The sequence below is a fragment of the Eumetopias jubatus genome, unplaced genomic scaffold, assembly GCF_037043125.1.
Source record: "Eumetopias jubatus isolate StellerSeaLion01/CBP00866 unplaced genomic scaffold, mEumJub1_p1.0 scaffold_11, whole genome shotgun sequence".
Classification (NCBI taxonomy): Eukaryota; Metazoa; Chordata; class Mammalia; order Carnivora; family Otariidae; genus Eumetopias; species Eumetopias jubatus.
This window is the reverse complement of record NW_028274817.1, coordinates 70,512,987-70,520,912: the sequence shown is the minus strand read 5'-3', so window position 1 is coordinate 70,520,912 and position 7,926 is coordinate 70,512,987.

The following is a 7,926-nucleotide window of genomic DNA, read 5'->3' as shown; positions in this document are numbered from 1 at the left end:
TTTTCAGCAATTAGAGCTGTAAACGAACGAACCAAAGCACTCCTCTCTCCCTAGTCTGCCTCGGCCAGGAGAAAAAGGAGAGAAACAGATAAGGTGCCGTGAGAGTTGTCCTTGTGCGTGCAGCTGGGGCCAGGACCTTGGCTCTCACGGAGCTATTTGCCATAACCCTTAGGGTGAAGAGCAGCTCGGGCTATGGCCCAGCTCCCCAGTGGGCTGTCGGAAGACCGTCCTGGCCCGGCTTGCCTGTGCCGCACCATACCCGGCACAGTCTGCAGTGGGAGATGGGCCACGGCAGTCATTTTGCTGCTTAGTAGAAGGTGCTTGCAGCCATGCCGACAGCTGGGTGTGGAGGGAGGAAGACGGCTCGGATGACGTGGAGGGGTACCTACTTTCTGCTGTAGAAGTCCTCAGCTCTTGGGTTGATACCCTAAAAAAGCAGCCATGTGTTGAAACGTGATCTGTGTAGAAAACGTGCTTTTGTTCTCTGTGGCTTAGCCACACTTAGGTTTTTGGTTTTGTTGTAAGATTTTATTTGAGAGAGAGAGAGAGAGAGAGAGAGAGAACAAGCAGGGGGGAGGGGCAGCGGGAGAGGGACAAGCAGACTCCCATTGCAGGGCTCGATCCCAGGACCCTGAGATCATGACCTGAGCCTAAGGCAGACGCCCAACCGGCTGAGCCACCCAGGCGCCCCTTAGGTTTTCTTTTAAGAGGAAGATGACTCAGCCTTCCCATCCTAGCCTCTGCAGTCTGGCTTAGGCTCGAACAGGAGACTCGAGTCCCTCTTGTTTACAGGGTGATGAGTGGAGGGCTGTCAGGCGATGAGTAGGAGGTCGTGTTTAGTGAGAGAGGACAGAAGACCACCAGTACTCTATTTGTATACCGTTTCATGAAGGACTCCCCTCACCCTCACAACGTAAGCTCCTGAAACTGCTAGAGCACAGATTAAGTTTCTCCAAGGATTTGGGAGGCAAACGTTCATTTTTAGCTCTCTTCCAATCACTGCCAGCTTCCCTGTAGTGATGGCCTATTTCCTGCCCTCGAAACTCCACCCTCAGTTCCTTCTCAAAATGGGCCAGGTTGGGGTTACCCCCTTGGCCTGAGTCTATTTAAAGATGGGCCTTCCAGAAGACCCAGCTCGATGAAGCCCCCTCACACATTCTGATACCTAAGAGGTAACCTAGAGGAGGTGGGTTGGGATCCCGCCTTTTAGAAATTGCAAGCGGTGTGATCTTGGGCGATACAATTTCTCGGGACTGCTCCTGCTGCCTCCCTGTCTAGGGATGAGCTGTAGCAGGGGGTTGTTCAATAGTGGCAGCCATTAGAAGAGCCTGGAGCAGCTGAAGGGCAAGTGCTTTCGCTCTAGGCTCAGTGATTACAGTCCGTCCGCGAGGAAGGGAAAGGAAAGGGACAGGGACAGGTACGGGGTGCCGAACCCAGCACTTCCACACACCGTGAATGCAATGACCCTGCGAGGGAGGTAGCATCGTCCCCACTTTACAGAAGAGAAAACAGGCCCCGGGAAGCTGATTTCCTCAAGTTCATACTAGTCAGCGGGGCTTCTGTCCTTTCCCCCATTTGCTTCCCAGTTGCGTGTGCTTGTTGTGTGTCTTAAAGCTGCTTAAAAGGGAGGGAGCCGCTTTAAAAAACTCCAAACCCAAACCACCACTTACACATCACTGGAGCTCTAGAAATGCCTTCTTGGCTGACTCACCAAAGAAAAAGGTTATGCCAGCTTCCCCCGCCCCTGCCCCCTCAGCTGGGGGATAGGAAGACAGAGGGGGCGAGCAAGCCCTTCTTCCTCCATTTTCCCCCGAGGCACAGTCGTCCCGAAAAAAGAACCACCTTCTCGACTCCCACCGCGGCCGGCTCTCTCCGGGCCCTAAAGCGAGCTGGGTTTGGCGGACGCCCGGAGGTGAGCTCACCAGATAGTAATACGGCTTCTTAGTTTACCGAGGGCTTTCCTTCACAAACGCTGCTTATTTCGTCCTAACAACCTGTCAGGCAGGAGATGATACCTTCATTTTACGAAGCAGGAAGCGGGCTCAGGAAGAAACGGCTCAGCCACGCAGCTACTAAGTCGACGGTGCAAACCTATCAGTGTCGCCAAAATCTTTGCCCTCAGTAGCGCTCCCGTGGAGGCCAAATGGATTTTTTTAAAAAGGTGAATGCTGAGCACTGCCTTTTCATGCCGTTCTGCGGTGGTTTGTCCCTTCCACGCGGGTTCCTCCCAACGTCCCTATGAGAAAGACTGGGCAGGGCACTGGATGAGCCCATCGCAAGCGCAAGAGGTTGGTGGCTCGAGTCCTGAGCTGGGCTCTCCATCCGCCACTCCTGAGCAGAGTGCCCCCAGGCCACCCTGGTCACCCAGGTCACTCCTGTCATTTGAAACAAACTGCAAGGGGGGAACCTTTTGGAACTAAATCCACCTCTCTGTATCCCCTGAGCTCCACAGTTCTCCCCCATTTACACTGGGCCTCCTGCTTTGCCCATTAGCGCAAGACACCTGGCCACCCATCTCTGTTAGACACTCTAGGGCAAGACGGTATTGTTACCATTGTCTCCGTACCCAAGCAGCTCCCTGACACCTGCACAGGGTTTCCTCACTGTTTGTTTTTAACCCATTCAAGGAAGGTACAGCTTAACCTGGCACAGTTCACTCATATGCCATAACAAGGACATTTGGGTTCTAGTCCCAGCTCTGTTTTTACCTTTGCCCCTTCCAGATGCACGCAGCCTCTGCCCTCCTTACCTCACAGGCTCAAGGGAGGCGCAGGTGAAATCAAACACGTGAACACCCTTCGAACAGTTATAAAACGTGGCACAAGAGTGAGGAATAAGAGCCGTAGGCTGCTGGTAAGCAACGTGGGTTTTTTTTTGTTTGGTTGGTTGGTTTGGTTTTTGGGTTTTGGTTTTTTTGTTTGTTTGTTTAATCCAGCATTTCCCAACTGTTTTTGAACCCCTGCCTCTCTAACGTTTTCTCAATCTATTGTCCATATATCACCACCAGCAAGAGGGGTTGTGAAATGCTTTTGTGTGCTGACATGACCCGCAAAGGGAGAGGAATGGTTATGCGCAGTGGAAATGGATAACCAGTTTTTACGCATCTGCTCGCCAGGCCGCCTTTGCCAATTGTGTGTGAAAGGATGGTGAGCGAAGTCTTAGACTTCATGCGGGACATAGGAAGGTGGGCAGCAACACCTCGGTGGCACGATGCTCTGGGAATAACCCCTCTCCTTTCTCTCCGTTGTTGTTTTGTTTGTTTGTTTGTTTCTAACAAAGCACTTCTTTTTTTAAAGATTTTATTTATTTATTTGACATAGAGAGAGAGCCAAGTAGGCAGAACGGCAGAGGGAGAGGGAGAAGCAGGCTCCCCGCTGAGCAGGGACCCGGGGCTTGATCCCAGGACCCTGGGATCACGACCTGAGCTGAAGGCAGACGCTTAACCCAATGAGCCACCCAGGTGCCCCACCCCCATCCCGTTTCTCTAAGTTTTGAGCAACAATTCCACCCGTTTTGCCCCACAGGACCTGGGGGGGGCACATCAGAGACCTGCTCGCTAGGGGGAAACCCCTACTCAGAAACCTCCCCTTCCCGAGTCCCCCAAATCCCTCAACCTGCAGGGGAACACCCCTGCCTCCGATGCCAGGCCCACCCGCTCTCCTCTTCCAGTCCTAGCTGATCATTAATCTTTTTTGTTCCTTTTTTTTTAAATTTAAAGATTTATTTTTTTATTTGAGAGAGGGGGCAAGGGGCAGAGGGAGAGGGAGAGAGAATCTCCAGCAGGCACCATGCTCAGCACGGAGCCCAACACAGGGCTTGATCTCGAGACCCCAAGATCATGACCTGAGATAAAATCAAGCCACCCAGGTGCCCCTGATCTTTAATCTTTTAAACCCTCTACCCCAGCCTCTTACTTAAGGACCCCTACATATTTTTAAGCCAGTCGAAGCCCCCCTTGGTCCAAGGCCTTCCTAGACAACTAAAACCAGACCCAGGCCATGAACGCATGAGGCTTGGAGGCCAAGTGCTGGGAGGAAGGGTTTCTGCCTGGACTCTGAGGCCTTTGCACACTCAGCAGCAGGTGCCACCTTGGCTCTCCTGGTGCCCTTGGCCCTGGCTCAGAGAGATGGAGAGATTTGCAGAATGACCTCTCACCAGCTTTATGTAACCTGTCTTCTCCCTACCTGTCCACCTCCTCCCTGGGTGAGCGCCACACACCTCCAGCTTCCCTGATGGCTAGCGCTGGCCCCGACCTTTCTGCTCAACTCCCAGACCTAGATCCTACCATCCACTACCCAGCTCCTCTTGAGGAATACACATAACTCAAAATCAACAGCCTTGAAATGAACTCATCGTACTCCCCACCCCTCTCGCTCCCTCAGAGCTGCTTAGGTCCCCAGAGCCTGCTTAGAGCTTATCCAGAGAGGCTCCGCATTGTTTCCGGCTCTTTCCTCCTGACAAAGCATGCATTCAGTGTCTGTGGAATGAATTACTGAGTGAATGAGTCCCATCATGAATCACACTTCTTCATCAGGCAGATTCACAACAATCCGGCCTCTCTCTTTTCATATTCAAACAACTTTACATAAAAGACAACCCAGAATCTCTTCACCTTAAAACAGCAATCATTTCTCTCTCAGACTTCCTTTCATCCTATCATTGAAGATACCACATTTTTACAAAGTGCATTCAATGGAGAGGTCTGCTTTTACAGCTTTAGGATATCGTATACGACAGAGTCTGCCTTACAATAATTTTAATGACTTTTTAAAAAGATTTTATGTATTTATTTTTTTGAGAGAGAGCAAGCATGGGGCTGGGCGGGGGGGGGGGGGCGGAGATCAGAGAGAGAGAATTTCTGGCAGCTCTGCGCTGAGCACGGAGCCTGGGGGCTCGATCCCAGGATCCCGAGACCACAATGACCCGAGCCAAAACCAAGAGTCGGACGCTTAACCAACTGCGCCACCCAAGCGCCCCTGATTTTAATGACTTTGAATGATGGCAAATTTGTCTAAAATATTGCTGTATAAGAGCTTGCTTACCCAGCTCCTGATTGTGAGCATTCGTATTGTTTCCAGGTTTTCCCTGTTTGTTCCTGTATTCATTTAACAAAGGAAATTACCTTATTTTCTGTGTGCACAGGAGAAAGATCCCTAGAGGGAGAAAAGTGTGGGGGTGCTTAGAGGCCAGGAGTAGGAAGGAGACTTTTCACTGAATTCCTTATAGTCCCTTTTGAATTTTGAATCACAGGAATATACTGACTATTCAAAATAAATATACCAAAAGCTTACCAAGCATTACAGTAGAAACTGGGTGTAGGGGTGCCTGGGTGGCTCAGTCGGTTAAGTGTCTGCCTTCAGCTCAGGTCATGATCTCAGGGTCCCGGAACCGAGCCCCATGTTGGGCTCCCTGCTTGGTGGGGAGCCTGCTTCTCCCTCTGCCTGCTGCTCCCCCTGCTTGTGTGTGCTCTCTCTCTCACTCTCGCTCTTTCTCTGTGTCAAATAAATAAATAAAATCTTAAAAAAAAAAAAGAAACTGGGTGTAGAAGTGGGGTCTACGATGCCAAACTAACCCCTGATATGCGCTCTCCCAAAAGTAGACATAATGTACCTTGGGAACCAAGAGGGGAGAGCAGGGTAGAGAGAGCAAGGGTAGGAGTGAGTCAGGCTGCTCAGAGACAACCAGGGGCCAAGGCCCAGAAGAGGAAGGGGCACTTCCTGTTTGGGGAAGGAGGCTGTATCTACCGGGGTGTGAAATCGATGGGAAATGAGACTCTCAAGGAAGGCAGAAACCAATGTAGAGAAGGCTCTGGATGCCAGGCTCTGGGGTTTGAACTTGCTCGCAGAGACCATGGGAGCGTTTGGAGGGTTTGAACCAGGACGAATGCAAAGAGCTGTGATTGACAGCAATCCTCTAGCAGGGGCTTGGAGACCAGAAAGGAGGGAGATCTGCGGGGAGCAGCCTGCTGAAGTTTAGGAGACAGGGACAGTCATCTGAACTAGGGGACAAACTGTCCGGGTTTTAGCACTGAACATTACACGTCCTCAGTCCCTGGCAAACAGACATGGTTGGTCACCTTAGCCTGAACCAAGGCCCCAGATGCCACTGTCCCCCAGGGCCTGCCTACCCTGAGAAGTGATCCAGTGACTCCCATGGGATTTTGAAATACCCACCCCGTTCCACCCTCCCCTCCCCCTCCTCATCAGGCTCGTCCTCGGAACCACCCGGCCAGGGTCTACTTTCACTAGACTCTAGATGCCCTGACCTCCAGGCATGAAGAGGTTTGTAAGGAAAACATCCCACTTACCAGCGTTCTGTCCTACTCTCCTCCCCGAACCCGAGGCTCCAGTCACTGGTGCCGGAGCAAACCTCCGATCTCCTCTTGTGGAGGGCACCACGGGGTGGGGGGGGAATCATATTCCCTCCTCTGCCCGCTGGAGCCCACTGCAAATACCACCTTCCTACCGCCGAATACCGGTCCTATCGAGCAGCTCCTGGGTGTCAGACACTGACAAGGAGTTGACTAACGCTACCACTAACCCTCGCAGTGAGTAAATATGATTAGTCCCTTTTTCCAGATGAGGAAACTGAGACACAGAGAAGTATCTTGTCCAAGGTCACACAGGTACCAGCTGTCTCCTCTGTCTTCTTTGTAAATCTCTGATGGCCCCGATCCCTGTGTTGATGCTGTGTGTGCTTCTGTTTTTCTCTGCCTGCCCCCACCCCCCGCCCGGCCCCATCTCTCTCTCTCTCCCTCCCTCCCTCTCTCTCTCTCTCTCTCTCTCTCACACACACACACACACACACACACACACACACACACAGTTGTCAACCTCTAGAACAATACCAACCTTATGGCAGGACCTCAGTAAAAATGTGACTGAAGGACTATGCATGTACCTTCTATAGTACCTCTCCTGGTGCTTGGCATTAAGTAGGCTCTCCATAAATACTTTTCATCGAACTGAAATCGCAATACCTAGCCCAATAAGAGCATGGCAGAAGGGGAAAGATCAGAAGATGACGCGTGATGGCAAAACCTCAGCTATCCAAAGCTTTCTGGAAATGAGTCATTCTGAAAGCTGAGGGTGGACCTTCAAAAATCCCGGAGGAAGATTCCTGGGGCTGCTTCTGTCTCTGAGCTTCCATAACTTCCACCATTCCTTCTGAGGTCCCCAGTCTCCTCAATCTTCTTTTCCTTCTATTTCTCTCTTTTCTTTGTTTTTCTGTTGCTCCTTAGAAACTCCTTAGCTTGCTGGTCTATCCCAGATCCCCATTCGTTTTGGTTTGATAAGCTGGTTGCCATCTTTCCTGGACAGCCCTTCGTGTCCTTTGCACCTAGTCCATCTCCCCTCCCTGCCGCATCCCCTCTTCCAGAAAGCCCTCCCTGATCTCCTCGGGCTGGTGGGTGCTTCTCTCTTCTGCGCGCCTCACAGTACCCCACAGGTGTCGGTGATTATGTCTCCCTCGAACCCTGGACTGTGAGGTTCTTGAGGATTAGAATCCTGTCAGCCTGAAATGTTTTACGCGTGAAATTGGCCGACCTTTGTGCTTCTCAGCCACCTTTCTCTTGCTACGGCTTACTCTAAGGCAGCTAGGCTTTTGTTGGTTGGCTGGATGAACTGTAACTGGGAAATCTGGAGTGCTGCCTGTTCAGGGTTTGTCTGCTGGCCTACTTCGCTTCTTCCTGCTTGTTCTACATTCCCTGTTATCTCTGTGACACTTGTCCGTGTGGCTGTAGAAAACACCAGCTCGGAAGCATGTTCTCTGCTTTGGGGACAAGAGAGCGGCCAGTCAGGGTCTTGGCCCGGCCCTGCCTGTCCATCTTGCTTGAGGAACCAGGAGACCAGATCGCCTTCATTTGACCCACAAGCATTTCCTTGGGGATCTACTCTGTACTTGAGGCCCTGAGCTGGACGTTAGGGA